We start from the raw sequence: 19,139 nt of genomic DNA, 5'->3' as shown, positions 1-19,139 counted from the left end.
CGTGTCTCTCATGAATAAATAAATAAAATCTTAAAAAAAAATTTTGTTTATTTGACAATTACATGAGAAGGATTCAAATCACTTCACTAAGTATGAAAACTAAAGCAAAACAACGAATCCTTTTTCTTTTTTAAACAATCAATCTTGGATGCAATCCTAAGATCCCCATACTATGGGGACTTGGTATTGTTTTTATTTTAGTAACAATATTCTAAGCAATGGTTCACTTTTTTTTTTGGTTCTTATTTTTACTAACAACTTGTGGTCTGTGTTTTTTTCCCATTGTAGCTTCAGTGTTCAGCAGATTTGTTGAGTGAGTGAATAACTAACTAAAGAGCCACTATTCTTCTCTTTCTTAGATGGAATGATTGAAGCCTAGAAAAGGTATGAGTTGCCCAAAGTCTCATGCCAAATCTTTGGACCCCTGAATCTAATCCTCTGAAAGAACATGAAGGTGGACCTGCAAAATCATTATCCATCTGCTCATATGAAATACATTAAGATTGGTCTCTTTTGGAGAGAATTTTAAAATTGTGGTTGGACAGTATGAGTGCAGCATTTGAATCTCAACCCTAACCGTCTTTGGCTGTAAGGCCTTGGGAAAGTCATTTAAATTTGATAATCATTATATGGAGAATTGGGATAATCATACCTACTTCATAAGATTAAATGAGTAGATGTGAGATATCCTGTTCAGAAGTACTATGATGTAGCTTTCTTGTTATCCTTGACTTTAAGAAGAACACTCAATAATTTGCCATATTGGTATCACATATCTAGAGATAGCATCATAATGCTCAATGGACAAGTTCTCCTCAGATTCTTAATATACTGCAACAGCACCATAGTATTTGTTTGTAACCATAACTTGGAGGCAGAAAGGAAGAACACAGACTAGTCACTAAGATAGTATTGAAAACAGAGAAGTTTTGTTCCTATTTTGACAGCTAAGTTCTATAGAGGCATATTTTAGTTATCTATATTAGGAATTTATTTCTGGCACAACAGTCTATACTCATTCAGATATTTTTTTCCTCTGTATTCTGATGCTAGAATAGAAAGTGTGTCAAAAGTCTGTGTGACTAGGAACGAATTTAAAATGAATCCCAAACTGTCTGTGTAGTTTGTGCCTGTTTGGAAGCAGGGTAACCAGTCAGGTCAGGGGGAGAATAAAAATAGTTAAAATAGTTATTTGGCCTCTTTCAGAGGTAATTGTCTGTTGTTTTTTTTTTTAAACCTTTTAAGAGTTGATTCCTTCGGCATTTTGTGGATGAGTCATAGTCACCCATGAATGTTTTCTGTACTGAGAGTGACGAATGGATACGGTTTCAAATGTCAGGGTCCATACATGGAGATTACTGACAAGGATGAACCAGACCTCAGTGCTCTCAGAGCAAGGTCAGATCGTGGTACCCTCCGAAGCAGAATAAACAAAACCAGCACCAAATACAAGAGATTTGCCCCTTACAGAAATAACCTAACCTAACCTAACCTTACAGAAAAAACTTAGGGTGGTTTATTCGTGATTGGTGGTTAAATTGGGACATCTTTCAGAACTCCTTAAAGGAGACTAGCATGTAACTAATAGGAGATAGGCTATGAATTAAGAAGCTATAACACCTCTGAGGTAATATTCTAACAGAAGATGAGGACTGCATTGAGACTAGATAAAGTCTCTGTCTTCTACTGAAAGTATTCACCAAAGTTTCTCCAACACTAGGGAAAGTGGAAACAAGACCCTCTTGTGAGGGTCAACTAGAAGGGCACAACTGTTCCAGTAACCTGAAAGGTGTTCTTGGGCGGAATCTGAAAGAATTCTCTATCTCTGTTACAGCCCGGATGGCACATTTCACGAGACTGTCTGTCTAATGCCTTTGATCTTTATCTTGTGCGTACAGCTTCTCTTTGATCACTCATCTGGTTTTCTTGCTATCTTAATACCAGGAAGGGAATTACCTGGGCAACACTCTACAGTTTCCCCCCATTGCACATGACTATATTGCATCTAGCTCACAAATCAGCCTCTGGGGATTTTGGGGCGGGGTGGAGGGTGGATAGTTTGATTCTGCTGAGCTAGATGACTTTTGAGAGAACTGATAAAACTGAGTTTCTGTATCTAATATGCCTCGTCAGATTGTGAGCCAATCATGAGTCCATGAAGCCCTGCCTGAAAAGCCAGTTCTTCAATTTCTCTGCTCTCTCCCTTGCTCCTATTTTCAATATGCTCTTTACTCAAACACCACCTGTTTTTTTTTATTGTTGTTGTTTTAAGATGATTCATCAGAAAGAATTTGAACAGAAAGTGTGAATTCCATTGATTTTCTAAAAACAAAGAACCTATCATTGTAAACTTTATGTATACTAAACTATGCATACTATGCTGATCAATTCAGGTAAAACATCTCTCCCCTAAAGAAGAAATGGTGTGGGAGTTGTCTTTTTTTAACTTTCTTGGTTACAAGCAATATTGCTTAACTCCATCTAATTACCCAATTATCTGGTCTCTGGGATTATGAATCTAATAACCTGCCACTTACAATGAATTTTGGATGATGGGAGCCCTGGACTCTGTCTTCTTTCCTCTTGGGCACACTGTTCTCTGTGATAATCTCTACTTGAGCAATGGCAATCATTATATATATATACTCTAGACTAGAAAGTGTGTCAGGCTCCTCCATAACAAGCTTCTTAATATGATAGATGGACCAGCATAGCATGGGAAATGATAAGTTGTGGGTATTCTAAATAAAGTCTCAGAATGAGCTTCCTGGCAGTGCAATCAGTCATTTCCATCCATTCTTAGGTGGTTATGCAATGAATGGGGGCAGGGGTGGTGGAGAGTGGTGAAATGTTTGTTATCTACCCTTGGAAAGCAGTAGCTTGATGTGGAGGGGAGAGCATGAGACTGGGAGTCAGGGAATCTAGCCACAGTACTGCTTTTGATTGTGCAACTTTAAGCAAGTGGCTTCACCTTTTTGGCTCTCAGTTTCCACTCTATAAAATGAGTGGATTAATTTAGATGATTTCTATTGGATGAATATTGAGTAAGAAGTGGAGGAAAGGTGGCCAGAGAAAAAGAAGTAGGGAATAACCAATCTCGGAACCTAAATATGCACAGACTAAGTAGACTATGAAATAAAATTTAAGACCACAAGCCTGGATAAATTATTAGGAATGTGCAGATGGGTGAAAAATTCAAATCTGTTTAAAAGAGGGCTGGTGTTTTGGGGTCTGAAATCCTATCTAATATGCTATGCGTGTGAGCAACTTTATTCTTCTGAAGGATCCCTCATCTAGAAAATAGAGAGGCTGTGATCATTTATATGCAAGCATGAACAGCATATTATTTACAGAACCACCAGAGATTAAGATGCCTTCTGTTCAGGCTGTGCCTCTATAATCTCTGGCAGTTTGAAATGAGGAGGCAGGGGAGGGGTGTGAGGCGGGGGAAGAATGTCCTGCCAGTGTGTTTGGTATGATGTTTGTGTTTCTGAAGAGAATGCTCTCATGTAGAAGCAGCCCAGGATCTGATCTATCGTCTGGCTGTAATAAAGGAACTATATCTTAATAGTGAGCAATGGAAAACTTGGAGCTTCATAAATACTTAATAATCACATTGTGTGTTACATTGGATTATGTTCAGATGATGAATAAAATTCCTGAAGGCAGCACAGAGCAGGCAGGACAAAATGCTATGAGCTAAGAGGATGGACTAGGCTCTAGTCTTTGTCTTGCCACTAATTTGCTGCCGACCTTGGGCAAGTCACTTGACATCTCTGGGTTTTAATTACTTCAGCTGTAAAATACAGAGAAAGGGGGAGGCCGGGATGATTTCTGAGGTTCCTTCTAGCCATGAAATTCTGGTGTTGCCTATGAACCAATCCTGAATTCAGCAGTATTTCTAAAATATTCATAAAACCTCTGTTCAAAGGATAAACTTCCGGCTGAATAAATATATCCACCCAGCTGCACTCAAGTTTCTTTGGAGTCTTTCCGATACAGACCTTGCATCATTCCTAGCCAGGTCTCTAACTAACCACGTCAGCCCACAAATAAGTCATTTACATTCACACTTCCAGCATTGGTTTATGCTGTCCCCATTTCTATAATGGCCTTCCCTTTTATTTAGCCACATGAGAAAATGAGAAAATATTGCATATCATTCAAAGTACAATTCCATTGTTCTTTCTCTATGGATGTAAATCATTCCTGATCTTTCCTTGAGGATTCCTCAAAACATGTTATAGCATATATTGCTATGTTGCATACATGATTAGTGGAGTTTACATCTGTCTGACTGTCAGATTGTTGCTGAAGGGAGGGATTGTGTTCAATGCTCAGCTAGACCCACGCTTGTCACAAAGTCAGAGCATAACCCAGTGTTTCACCAATGGACTGCAAAGATTTTCAGAATCATGACTCACTCATTTTTGGGTCTCCATATGGTAACCTTTAGTCTGGGCCTTGCAATATGGGATATTAACCTATTGGGATACCTGTCCCTGCTGATGTGGGGAGGGGGGTGTCTTGTAGAAGCTTCTGAGGACCAGTTTGAAAACTATTGATCTCTGACCTCATATTTTCCTTCTCAGTAAAATTATGGGAGGCCCGGTACTGCTTCTGAGCTGCTGTAGACTTCACATGCATATGACTGGCTGGATTTCACCTGGAGAAGGATACCAAAAGTAAATTCTCTCTGTATCAATTAGGGATTTAGGGGCTATGAACAGCACGTTACTTTGAGCACTCTTCCTCAGTGCAGGAGGAGCTGTTGGCATTTTGAATATGGTACTAATTTTATTGTGTAAGATTGTCCTGCCTACTGTAGGGTATTTAGAATTCTTTATACCCCTGGTGTTTGGGACAATAGAAAATACCTCTTAATGAAGTGGGACTGCCCAGGTTGAGAACCATTGATTTAGAAGAAGAAGACCTCCCATATTATAAATATTATTTTCTAGACATGCATGTTTCAATCCAAGATCTTCTTAAGCCAAAACGCTGTCATTTAGCTGTCAACTTTGGTTGAGGACTTGGTATTAGCAACTTGAGAATTTTGTTTTGTTTTGTTTTGTTTGAGAGTTATTTTTGAATGAGTAGTCCTGAAAGGATGGAAAACCCATTTCTTTTCTTTGTATAGATTTTATAGTTTATAAGGAATTTTAACAAATGCTATCTCATTGGCCCTTCCTGTGATAGGAAGGGCATATTCTTTACCTCCAATTTTAAAAGTATGGAAACAGAGTCTTAAAGAAGTTGAATGGTTCTGGCTCAAGTCTCACATCACTTGTTGTGATGAACATTGGGTATTTTATGGAAGTGTTGAATCACTATACTGTATACCTGAAATTAATATTACACTGCATGTTAACTAATTGGAATGTAGATAAAAACTTTAAAAAATTAAAAAAGAATAAAACAATGTTTATTAAATACATAAAGTAATATTTATATATTTATTATATTATGTAAGTTATTATATCATCTTCTATTTATGTAATAAAATATACATGCTAGACTGCTGTCAGCATTTTTGGCTTATTAGACATGACATATTAAGTGCAGGATGTTCATGAGCAGATTTAGTGCATGTTGGAATGTACAGTGAAATAGATGGGCACTGTGGTGGTGTTGTATTCATGACTAATTTGGTAAGGTAGGTTTACTGAGAAGAAAATGAGTTTCACGCATGATTTTGAAAGTTCTAGTCTTTCTCTTGACTGAATCCCACCACCAGGAAGTGACACTCTGGAAACTCTCTCCCCCTCTACCTTAAAAGCTGTCTAGATTGTTACTCTGAGTCAAAAAGTTGGAGACAAAAGCCAGAGGGTGCCATTTAATAATGAAGACGTGGAAGGGTGACCTCTGTGGCCTTGGAAGGTACTAAATCCTATACCAGCATCCATCCATTTGTGAACAGCAGTGTGAGCTGTTCACATGCCCTGGGAAAAACACAGCAGAATGGTTCTCATTGCATGCAGCAGCTTACAAAGCACCAACATTCAGTACTAAATCATTGGAACAATTGATCAATGGCATCAATTGCAAAAGGGCAAGAGACATCTTGCAGAAAGACGATACAGATTACTATACAGTTTCATCAGATCCAGAGACCTGAAGTTCTATTTACTCTCTTGATTGCTCTTCTAGCCAGAAAATGTAGGTATAATGGCAAGTCCCCAGAGAAGGGACTTGTATGTTAAGTGACCTGTAAATGATGCCCATCAGTTATTTGAGAGACTAGTGCTTTTCGAAGAGGCAGTGTGCTGGGTGATTAAGAGCACACAGCTCTATCAATTTGGGCAGATTATTTAACTACTTTGAGGCCCAAGTTTCTCATCTGTAAAATGGGAATACTAGCATTGCCAACATTATAGGGTCATAGTAAATGTAAATAAGCCAATATTGTTAGCTATAGTCATTAGCGCTGTTATTATTATTATTGTTCCTGAGTGAAGTACTAGCATGAAATGTGAGCCTCCATTAGGTAATGGCGTAAAAATAAGAATCTTGATTTGTTTTTTACTATGTGGGCAGAATATGGAGGCCAAATCCTTGGCCTCATTTCATAGAACCATAGAATGTTGGAGCTTGCAAAATCTGAAAATGTTTAGTTCAAATTTCTTGTTTTAGAGGTGAAGACAATGAAGATGATGGACAATTTAAGGGCTAATGTGTCCCTCAAATCCTTGGCCACGTTCTTATAAGGATTCTGGGGTTTTGATACTTTTCTTCTGGCTCATAGTTCTACCCATGAAATTTCTACTAGTTGACTATCCTTGATCCTGCAGTTCTTTCACCTGGAGGTGCAAATGGAAATACTGTGAAATCCAAATACATATACTTTCCTACTTCTGGTAGCCCTGGTCAATTTTAGTGGCTAAACTCATTGAGTAAATTGGCTTTCTTGACTAATGAAAAGATGCAAAGGAAGTGGAAAGATGAAAGTGGATTGAAAGAGAGGAGGCTCAGAACTTACTTCTGCCTTTGCTATTAACTTGGGTGACTATTCTCAGCCTCACTTTCTCTGTCAAATGAGAGAGTTGGGTTATGTGATCATTACAAAACATCGGCACAATAATGTATTGTATAAATATAATCTCTAATGAACAATTAAGTCTATAAACATGAAGACCATTTTGTCATCAGAATGTTCAAACACCTGGATGCAATTTTTAAAAATTTGCTAATTGTTTAGAAAACAAAGAAAAAAACAACTTAATACATGAACAGGCCATGGAAGCCAGCTTGCTCATTTGTAGGACAGTTTGCTGGGTTGGAATATTTTGCCTTTGGCAAATGAGAATCAGTTAATTCTAGGCATTTGCTTATTGATTTGCTGGAATAAAATGATCTATTTTTCTTTCATTTTTGTCAGTAATGACCAGTTAAAACTCCTAAAGGAAGGCCCAATTATTCCTGGAAAAGGATAATGTTCTGTGATCTTCCAGACTGTGATGTCACCAGCTCTCTAATTAATGTATATGCTTTCTTTCTAAGCTAAGCTCTTTCTGAATTTAGGAACAATAGTAATTGCCTGCAACAATCATCAAAGCCAGTCAAATACTTTCTCAAGGAAATAATAAATATCTCTTTAAAGCAAAAGTGGAAAATATTATACAACTCTATTTAAGCTTTGATTTTATGGAGTTGCCTCATCACATTGAAATGCAAGACCCTTGGGCTAATGTGTCCCTTATTCCCTGGAGGAAGGCAGCAAGACCCAATTCTCAGGAGCAGTCTGTCTTGGCCCTCCACTACCTATGTTTCCAGAAGGGTGATACGTATGGTTATCAGGGTAAAATTTGATGTTCTGTGCTTGTCTCCTGTTTTATTCGCTAAAGGAAAATGCCCACAGGGTATACTCATTTCTTGGCTAGATGAGTGTATGGCACAAACTGACCTGGAACAATGGCCTGAATTCAACAAATATTTGTTGAGCACTCCTGTGCCAGCCTATAGGAGTTCCAAACACCCATGACTACCAATATATGGCGAGCCTCAGTTACTTTATTAAGTGAATGATTGTTTGCTACCAGCATAAGTTTCAAAGCTACATTGTTAATCCCCTTTCTTTCCTGGGATATAAAATTATTCAAATCCCTCAAGTCAAAGACAGTGAAAAGTAAACTCTTTTCAGCTCCAAGGTAAATGTATTTTCCTCCTTCCAAAATCCAAGCCCTTCCAAGAGACAAACAATTACAATGAAATGAATGAACCATGATTCCCAACAAAAGGTGTCTATTATTAAAGCCAGCATGAGCTACTAGAGAACAGTCAACAATCTCACTAATTTTCCCTTTAGTAATATAATTTCATATGCAACAAAGGCCTGAGAATGGCATGCTTGACGAGTATTTGGGGCTGAGAGTGTGTTTCAGCTATTTCTCTGGCAGAGCATCTTATAAATAACCATTCATGCCTTAACAAAGTCTGAACAAGGGCAAACTAGGTTCCAAAAAAAAAAAAAAAAGGAAATAACTTGCCAGAACTCCTGGAATGAGAGAGAGAGAGAGAGAGAGAGAGAGAGAGAGAGAGAGACTCTAGAGCCCTTATCTATCTATACTCAGCTTGATTTCTCAGGCACTTCTGCTCCCCTCTACCCCCCAAAAGAAAATATATTACTTCACTGGGTTTTCAGGATTAATAGCAAACATAATACAGTTAAGAATCATTTGATGGAATAGCTTCCTTTGCAGGCTTATTTTCTATAATGCCTGAGCATTGTGCTAACTTTTGTGTTGTAAGAGAAAAATATTTAGGTGTCAAAATCGTGATCTATTAAAGAAGGCATGAATGCACTTGTGTGATTTCCTGACCTAGTCAAGTATTCATATATATATAAAAGCACACCTACCTAAATTATAAACACTGTAGTTTGGGGTTCGGGTGGAGGCAGGGCTCAGGTGTAGATGCCAGGTTTGGGAGTAAATGTTAGCTAAGTTGTAGGAATGTTGACAACATTGACTCCATCTTTAGCCTTCTATCTTGTTCATGCCTTTGCAGTGAACTTCCTTGGGGCTCAGTGTTCCAGGCCCCTTGGAGGTTAATGTGTCTTGGTCAGAATATGGGAAGGCTTGTTCTGACCTTCCCTAAAGTGGCACAGATATCTCCACTTTAGATGACTAGTAGAGCTGACTGGCAAACAGGTGGTGCCCCTTCAGATAACTACCCTTTGACCTTAGAGAATGGATAGTGTAAAGGCCCTTTATTTAAGGTCAGAATCCCTAATGCAACTTCAAGAATTCAGTCAAATTGATAGTCTTTACTTTTATTTTGGGTTAATCAATGCATGAAATAGAATTATTTTTGTTTTCATTGATTCATGAGATAGGTAGAGGTTCATTTAAATGAGTAAATGGTAAAAATAGTCCTTTTAAATCATCTCCTTCACCCACCCAAGCTGAAGAACATCAATAATATTTTTTTCTGTTATATGAACCACTATTGTCATGACAGGATAATTTCTGATGATTGACTTAAAGCTATTAGTTAAAGAGGGGCACCTGGGTGGCTCAGTTGGTTGAGCGTGCAACTCCTGATTTTGGCTTAGGTCATGATCTCGGGGTCCTGGGATTGAGCCTGCATCAAGCTTCCTGCTCAGCAGAGAGTCTGGTTGTCTCCCTCTCCCTCTGCCCCTCCTCCTGCTCATACGCAAGCTCACACAAACACTCTCTCTCCTTCTCTCTCTCTAAAATAAATAAGTAAATCTTAAAAAAAAAAAACCTGTTAGATAAAGGGCAAAATCTGTTTCAGAACCACTGAGACTTCCTAGGTATTTTTTTTTCTGAAGGAAATGTTCAGGGCAAAATAAACCTTGAATAATAAGGGATTTCAATTCATAGAAATTAACCAACAAGATATATCAACAACCAAAAAGATTTTTTCTTCAGCATCCTACTGTTCAGTGAAAAATGATAACAAAAGTAGAATATATTTATCTGTGGTTAGAAATGTTCAGAAATGCATTCAGTTTAAACTACCCTATTTGTTTATATACTATACTCTGTCTACATGAGATTATCAGCCATTACATATCAATCATGCTCTCTGCAAAGAACTCTCATTTACTTATACTTTGAGTCTCACAATAACCCTTTGGGATGGGTGTTGCAATGCTCATCAGCATTTTATAAATGAAAGAATGGAGCTCTAGAGGGCCTTAGATGTCACCAAGTAGTAAGGGGCACACTTAGATGAGTGTATGGCACAAACTGACCTGGAACTACTAACTCCAAGTCCTGTATTTATCATACTCTACTAAGACAACATGCACATACAAATACACATAAACACACAGACATGTATAGATGTTGTTACATGTATATGTGATATACATATATATGTATAACTTGTATCATATGTATATATACACATATATGTATAAAACTTGTATCACATGTACATACACATATATATATATGTATAAAACTTGAATTTTGAATAAGAATTTCCAGGCTTTTTCTAAGCTGGAATCAGGAAACCAGCAAGATCCATCCATAGTTTTACTCCGTGGTAAAACGAATTCCATATGAAGCAAAACCTAGAGGTCACCAGCTCCTTTAGTGAGACATGTAGTCTCTTTGTTAGCCTTATTATCTTGAGCATATATGGGCTTTCAGAGGTGTCCTAGGCCACAAGTGGCTTTTCCTCCTTTCTTGGCAGAAGTTTTAAAGCAGAATCTCAAATTCTTCTTACAAATCCCAAGTTCTCAGTTGCCATGAGGATGTTTTTTAGCACTTTCTAAAGCAGCATTGTCCAATAGAACTTTCTGCAATGCAAGAAATGTTCTATGTCTGCACTGTTCAATTAAGTAGCCATTAGTCACATATGGTTATTGAGCACTTGAAATATGGCTAGTGTGATTAAAAATTTGAAAATTTTAACGTTCATTAAATGTTAATATTAATTAAAATTTAAATAGCACATATGGCTAGTGATACCATATTGGGCAGACAGTTCTAGACAGATTAAGATTATGGTTTAGAGCCCAGAGCATCCCACCAACAACATCCTGGCAGGATCACCCTGTGAGGGTACAATAGAAGTTCTATATTCAGTTATGAGTTGTGCCTTAACAGGTTCTAGATGGGGTTTGAAGCAGAATGTTAATATTAAAATTAAGAAGGTATATAGGGATCTATAAGTAAAGGATAATAAATGAAGGGAGAGTATGCTGTGGTAAGTTTTGAGATGAACAGAATATTACCATTTGAACTGAATTTGAATTTCTAAACATTACCTATTAGAGCAGTATAGGACAATTCAGTTAAATATAAAAATTTCCTCCTTGTCAATGCAATTATTAGGGTTACAAAATCCGATTAATAAAGTTGAGATTTCACTAGGGGCTGAAAGGCAAGCAAGCAGAAATACATAGAACATCAGATCTGCTGCATTTAGAGTAGACTCGAAATCCAGGACCACCTCTAATGAAATTATCTACTTGGCAGAATTGTGAAGATTCAATGAAATGATTTATGAAAGGACCTAGGATAGTGGCTCACAGCTTATTGATATAAGCACTTATAACAATCATTTATTTATTTCTGCCTAAATCTTTTTAAGACCTCTTCCAAGTATCTGTGAGATGATGGAAGATGCTTAGGGTAATTTATTTTGGAAAAATTGTTTTGTTGGGAATAAACCATAGAAGAGGAAATATAGGGAACACAAAGGCAAGTAGAGAAATGCCATACTGCCATCCCCATTTGCAAATTGCCACCATAGGGAGAACTGTTGCTGAGGAAAGTGGGTCAGGTATGTTGTGTCAGACAAGACTGAAACAGTGAGCCCAGAGGAAAAGAATAGGAAGAAAGTGTAGGTAAGATGAGTGTTTGTATTTTAGGCATTTGTATTCGTGATTTTTATTGAATGTAGTTTATTGATGCTGATGTTCTTGTCAAAGAAAACCAAAGAAAGAAACAGGGAAGAGTGTTTGAGTTACCATGAGGATAGTGGAAAGGGCACTGACCTTGGAATCGAGTTAATGGGGTTTAATCCTAACTTTTCAACCATGTGACTTAGACTACTAATCATTTTTTGGTCTCCAAATTCTCCTTCTTGTAAAAGAAGGACCTGAATGGTGCTGAATGACCCTTAAAGTTATTCCGGCCCTAAAACTCAAGAGTATAATTCTGAATATGAAAGCATGTGTGGGCTCTAAGTCCTCTAGATCCTATGAAGCCCCACTGCTCTTTCAGGAAAGCTGGCTGTTCTGTCATCCTAAGGCTCAAGTTATGTGAACAGTGGTATCTCAGTCAGCATGTACAAAAGCAGTTGGTATGGTGGGAGTCAGTAACAGTGAGTGGGTGAACAGATTAAAGAGGAAAGAGTTGGAAGCGAGAGTAGTGTATGTGAAAATGAAAGTAGACCTTCCTCTTTTGGCATTCTTTTGCTATATTCTCCAATAACAGCTATCCAAAGCCAAATGGCAAAATGAGGGCATGAAAATTGCTTGGAGTTTGGAGTTAAGAGAACTGAATTTGAATCCAAGCTCTGGATTCAAGATATCTAACTTCAGTTTTCAAGTATTTGTGACATTTCTATGTCTGCACAATAGTTAACAGCTATTATGAAGAGTACATGAGGGGATCCCTGGGTGGCTCAGCAGTTGAGCGTCTGCCTTTGGCTCAGGGCGTGATCCTGGAGTCCTGAGATCAAGTCCCACATCAGGCTCCCTGCATGGAGCCTGCTTCTCCCTCTGCCTGTGTCTCTGCCTCTCTCTCTCTGTCTCTCTCTCTCTCTGTCTCTCATGAATAAATAAATAAAAATCTTTAAAAAAAAGAGTATATGAGATAATATGGCCTGGTAGATAGTAGGTGTTCAGTAAATATTTTCAGAACTTGGCCTCCACAAATTGGCTCAATTCTCTCCCATTTTACCCATAATTTAAAAGACTAGTCAAAGAAATAACCATGCAGGGCCGCTTAAAGATTTATATCTAGAGGATATAAACAATCTGTGGTGGGGAGATAGGGGTGCCGAGGAGAGAAAAAGCCATAGCCAGGAATAGCCAGCCCATCCTCTCCATTAATGAAGCTTCATCTTTTGGTAGCCTCACAATTCTCTGGTTCCTGAAAGCCACAGGAGTGTTTCACAGAATAACAACCCTAACTGCGTTTCCAACACTTTACCAGCAGGAAGATTCGCCGCACAGAGGACACAGAAAGAAGGAGCCACACGTCTCAGTCCCACCTGAAGTTAGCAAAGCTGGATTCTGGAGTGACACCCACTCCTTGCTCTTCTCTACCCAGGAGTCCGGAAAGCCGCCTTCCAAGAAGAGTCTGGGGGAAGGCAGAGAGCCGGGGAGCGCAGAGCATCTCTATCTGTTTCTCCAGGTCGCTTGTTCCACCTGGATCCTCCTTACAGGGGTTCTAACGCAGTTTCTGCCGGCGGGGGAAGGCGGGGCAAGCCGCGAGCCGCCAGTCCCCCCGCGGACAGCGCCCGGCCCCGCCGAACTTTCAGCACCGCGGACAGCGCCCCAACTTTCAGCACCGCGGACAGCGGCCTCCCCGCGGCCGGCGCTGTGGTCCAGGCTCCTGCCCGACCCCGGGGGCGGGGGGAGGGAGGGTTGGGGGAGCGCAGGCGGGTTACCGCTCTGCGGCCCTTGGCCAACTCCCGCTAGTGACCGGCCCCGCCACTTCGACGACATCCCACCTGCTCCCCCACTCAAGTTTTCCCTCTGCACTGGAATCCAGTTGAAGACTCCCAGTCCAGGCGGGACTCTGAATGGAGCCTCACACGGGTAGTGGGGTGAGCAGCGTCGGGAGCAGGCGAGAGCTCTGCTGTTGTAGTTTTCCTTCCATCCTTCCTCTGCTTTCCCTTTGCCTCTAGTCATTTGGCGACTTCTATCTTAGTTTTCGACCACAATATAAAATACACGTGTGTGTGTGTGTGTGTGTGTGTGTGCGCGGGTGGGTGGGTGTGGGTGACTCTGGTGGGAGAAGGAGGTTTGGGGCTGCACCACGCGAGGCACATTGCCCTACTCTGGCCCTCTGGATTTGTAAAGAAACCGATGTATTTGGGATAGAGGAGGAGAAGAAGCTCCGACGGTGGGCGAGAATCCTCTCCCCTGGCCAGGGCGCTGCCCTGCACCTCTCTCCTCCAGGGCCTTCTGCTGCCCCGCCGCGTATCCCCAGGGTCGGGGACAGATGCCCCTCGCCGCGCACCGGCCAGGTCTGGGTGTCGGGCTCAGCGGGAGTCCCTCGGAAGAGTTTGCTCTCAGGTGGAAGGACAGACGCTGCCCCCGCCCTCCCCTCGGGCTACGGCCGCAGAAGCGTCCCTTCCTTTCCGTGGGCTCAGTCCGCGGCCGAGAAGCGAGCCGCGGGGGCCCGGTGTGTGACAAGGCGGGGACGGAAGGGCAGGCCCGGCACCAGCGCAGACCCGGGCGACCCGCGCACCGCTCGGGCTCCCTCCTGCCTCTCGCTCCGGCCGCGCCAGGGCTGCCTTTGCCCCGTCCCCCACCCCCCTGGCCGCTCGCGAGTCGGAGCCTGGCGCCCCCCGACCCCGACCCCGACACGGCCCAGGCCCCGTTCCGGGCCAGCCACGGGGAGACCCCAACCCAGCTGCTTCCTCCTTCGGGGGGCCCCTGCCGGAGGGCGCGCTCAGCCTCCGCGCCATGTTCCTGTCCCCCCCAGCGCCCCCCTTGTGGCTCCGGCTCCCCGGCTCATGCAACAAGAGGCGACCATCCTACTGGCGGGGGGTCCAGGTGGGGTGCAGGGGCGCAGGGGGGCAGTGCCGCGGCGGGGGACGCTCACTCACCGGAGGGCTGCAGGGGCCGGGGCTGCCCGCGCTCGCAGCGCCAGAGTCGTCTCTCCCGCTGCGATGCGGAGCGGTGGAGGCCAAGGGAGGCAGGAGGCGGCCGCCGCCGCGGAGCTGCTCCTCAATTATTCAGTTCGCCCCCCTCCTCCCCCTCCGGGCGGCCTGTCAATCCTCCCTGCAGCTCGCCCGTCTCCGCCCCCCGGGAGTCACGTGGCGGCCCAACCCCTCCCGTTACCGAGCAGAGGCCGCTCTCCAGACGCCCCCGCCTCCCGGGCGTGCACACGCGCTCACACTCACTCACTCGCACACTCAGCTGCATGCCACTCTCCCCTGAGCCTCCGGGTGCCAGTTTCCCGCATCTCAGGCTGTCCTAGGGCTTAGCGGGCCCCTGGCAGGCTCCCTGCCCTGGGAAAGCAGGCCCAGGCAGCTGTCTGCAGAGTCGCGCGCCAGGAAGGCGTCCTCCAGCAGCTCCCCCTTGGCTGGACTGGGCCTGAGCAACGCAGGCCCTCCAGACCCGCTTCCTACCCTCTGAAAGCTTCCCTCCTCCCTCGCTGAGGTTTGCTGCACCTAAAGGTCTGCCACTTCCCTCGGCGTTCCTGGAAAGAGAGGCTGGGAGAGACTGATTGCTTCTCTCTTCCTAAAACAAGACCCTCCTCCTTCTCCAAAGCTCAACTAGGTCAAATTTATCTCTAGGCTCTCAACATCTCAGGGGTGGAAAGACTGTGTGGGCTTGGGCTTTGAAGATCCACCAGGAATTCTAGTCCGTGTGACCTTGAGTTATTTAACTCCTTTCTTCTCTCATCTATGAAACGACCCCCTCACAGGACCATTACGAGAATTCTAAATGATAATGTTCTTAAAATTGCGTAGCCCAGTGCTGGAACATATTAGTAACTCAGTAAAATATGAGTCCTTTCCCTGCCTCTATTAAAATAAATTTCAGGGACCCCTGGGTGGCTCAGCGGTTTAGCGCCTGCCTTTGGCCCAGGGCATGATCCTGGAGTCCTAGGATCGAGTCCCACATCCAGCTCCCCGCATGGAGTCTGCTTCTCTCTCTGCCTGTGTCTCTGCCTCTCTCTCTCTCTCTCTCTGTGTCTTTCATGAATAAATAAATAAAATATTTTAAAATAAATAAATAAATAAATAAATTTCAGAAAATAAGAAGACAGTGATTGGTGCCAGCAGAACGGAAGTATCTTTTGTAAAATTGGGGGAGGCATCTGTGAGATTAAGCTAAAGAGATAACCAGTCTGAAAGGGGCCAGGAGAGCGACACAAGGCTCATATTTTTCATTGCTTTCATTATAGTAAGTATCCCAGAACTACGTTATGCCTCAGAAGGATGAGGACTAGATTGTACCAACCCAGGGATAAACATGGTCTTATCCGGGAAAGAATCATTTGACATGCATTGAGCAGACTGATTTTTCTTGCATCTTTGGTCCAAGCCCTCAAAATACATGGAAGCTAATGAAATGTAACTCCTTACCCTTGGAAACAAAATCACCAGGCTTGCGTTTGAGAAGAATACTGGCTGACTGATAGCCCTTCCCTACGATTGAGCAATTCAAATCTATCTTTAGCTTGTGGATTCTAGCTCAGAGGCTCTGGGTTCTCCCCAGAAAACTGACTGATTGGTGCCAGGAGAGTCTTTTTTTTTATATAAATTTATTTGTTATCGGTGTTCAATTTGTCAACATATAGAATAACACCCAGTACTCATCCCATCAAGTGCCCACTTCAGTGCCCATCACTCACTCACCCCCACCCCCCGCCCTCCTCCCCTTCCACCACCCCTAGTTCATTTCCCAGAGTTAGGAGTCTCTCATGTTCTGTCTCCCTTTCTGATATTTCCCACTCATTTTTCTCCTTTACCCTTTATTCCCTTTCACTATTTTTTATATTCCCTAAATGAATGAGACCATATAATGTTTGTCCTTCTCCAATTGACTTATTTCACTCAACATAATACCCTCCAGTTCCCTCCACGTCGGAGCAAATGGTGGGTATTTGTCGTTTCTAATGGCTGAGGAATATCCCATTGTATACATAGACCACAGCTTCCTTATCCACTTATCTTTCAAGTGCCATGAGAGTCTTGGTGAGTACACCTCGCTCAAGCTCACTACTGCCTTGGACCAGCATCCAGGCCTGAAATCTTGAGACATTCCCATAATCTAAGGTTATGTCAGACCTCCTGGGATCCCCAAGAAACTCTGAAACATGGCAGGAAAGGCATAGAGTAAAAGAATCAGAAGTTTGGAGTCTTAGTATAGGTTCTGTCCACTACTTTTGTGTGATCTTTGGCAAATCACTGAAGCTTTCAGAGTCTCACTTTTTAAACAGGAATAGAAGGTTTCTCTGCCTTCTCCAGGAGGTAGTTGTAATGTTAAAATGGGCTCATGTGTAAGAAGACACACTGTGAAAGGTAAAAAAAAAAAGTAAACAAATGCAAGCTGTTAATATTACAGACTGAAAAAAAAAAACCTTCTGAATTTGTTCTACATGCATTATGGGCATGAAGGGATGGGAAGATAGGATTTGTCATAAGATGAGCAACTACCAAAATGTCAGTGTATTTCTGTAAGTCTGTGTGTGTTCAATTCAAGGGGTGTGGTGTTTTGGGCATTGTATTATTTTTCATTTTCACTCTTCTGTGATGGATTAAATCTCATTCCCCCCCACCCCCAGTCTTCATTTTTAGAACAACACTGGCCACAATCACAGGGATATGAGTATTTAATATCTGAGATAAGTTGGTGCCTGTACATCAGGACGGCAGAGTTTAGATTTTTCTGCCTTTCCCAGGTAAAATAGATTTAGATTAGAAATTCAAATGGGTTTGAAATAAAATACGATCAAAACAAAAAAAAAAAAAGTATTCAGCATCCGGGAGCAATTTCTGGTTATTCATCAGCACCTTGAATGGTGATATGAATCTCCAATCCACCACCAATAAATCCAATAAAGTCCTCACAGAAATCAGAAACTTCCAAGGAAGCTCCCCTACCTACCCTTGAGAAGATGCCAGTCTGGTTTCCTGGTTTATTTCCTTTCAATATTCTTTAGAAACTATGAATCTAGACCTCTTTATATTTAGAGAGATGAAAAGACCAAGAATGTGCCAACTCATGTGCTCAATGTGCTTCTCAACATATCATTTAATATCAACTCAATGTGCTTCTAAACATATCATTTAAAAATATTGTCCAGGTTAGGTAAAATGCTGCCTCACCTCTGACTCCTGGCCACTTTTGTGTTGTTATGACAAGACGTGATAAATGGAAGAATAAACATGAAATAGTTTGTCTCAAAAATGGTACCTCTATAAGCGGTTACTTAAATGAGTATGAATTTTAGAGAATTTTGGACAATTTCACCAGAAATTGCTCTGGGACTCTGAATAATTTTTCTTGAACTAGTTTTGAATTACCAACTCAGCTTTACCCATCGAAAGGCAGAAAAGGAGCTTGGGGGCAGATCTTGGATTGATTGTAATAGAAAGTTCCACCTTAACAATGATTTCTTGATAAGGTTTCCCTTGGGTCCTACTCCTTTACTTATAAGCTGTTATCTTTTGCCTGTTGACTGTTGCCTTTATAAGCCAGTGCAGACACTTTTCAGTTCTTGGCAGAGCATCAATGAGCCAACAAGTAGAAAGGCAGTAGATAAAAATGTAGTTGAGCATTTAGAGCCACACAGAGCAGGAAAAATTGGTGCCTATATCAGTTCCGGGGTTAAGCAATGATACTACAGAATGACTGCTAAGTAGACCGCAAAAGTACACATCCTATTTTTTTTGTTGTTCCAGTTGGAATATGGGGAGGTTGAATCACTTCTTTGACATGTTTTAGACACTTGAGATATAGCCACAAACAATATAGAGATGATTCCTGCTCTTCTTTAGCTTACAATCTAATGGAGGGAGTCAGACTCTAAGCAAGCAAACAAAGAGTAGAGATAAGTACTGTGATGAAAACAAAATAGAGTGTTATGACAAGGAGAGAAGGGGCACCACCGTTTGGAATGGAGGAGAACTGACAAAGACAAATACAGGGGCCCAGACATAAAAGTGATTACTCTGTAAGAAAGGTGCAGTGCCCTCTTTCGTAAGGGCTTTTTGCCAAAATGCTGTGTCTTTAGCAAGGTAATGACTGAAATCTTTCATGATAGACCTGCTTGGGTGGGTTATGGTTAGGCTATGAGGGAATTGGCCAGATGCCTTAAGAACAATTACCTGTTTTTCTGCCTCATGACTTATGATGATGCATACCCGATGCTTTTTTCTAGAAGGCTTCCAAGCTCATCAATACTACATTGATGAGCTTGGACATTTCCCTCTGAGCGTATTTAGAAGCCAAGAAACCAAAAGCACCA

At 41.9% G+C, this 19,139-nt stretch overlaps 1 protein-coding gene across 1 annotated transcript in view; it reads right to left on the bottom strand.

Annotated features, from left to right (window-relative positions):
- The window catches only part of SLC7A14 (solute carrier family 7 member 14), a 111,936-nt gene extending 96,998 nt beyond the window's left edge, over positions 1-14,938 (bottom strand). The window contains exon 1 of the mRNA XM_041731440.1: positions 14,764-14,938. The gene's annotated coding sequence lies outside the window, so the exon portion shown is untranslated. The remainder of the gene's footprint in view (positions 1-14,763) is intronic.
- Positions 14,939-19,139: the final 4,201 nt, after the last annotated feature.

Source organism: Vulpes lagopus, chromosome 17 (assembly GCF_018345385.1).
Source record: "Vulpes lagopus strain Blue_001 chromosome 17, ASM1834538v1, whole genome shotgun sequence".
NCBI classification, from domain to species: Eukaryota; Metazoa; Chordata; class Mammalia; order Carnivora; family Canidae; genus Vulpes; species Vulpes lagopus.
The sequence above is the reverse complement of the archived record's forward strand: the minus strand, read 5'-3'. Positions and strand labels throughout refer to the sequence as shown.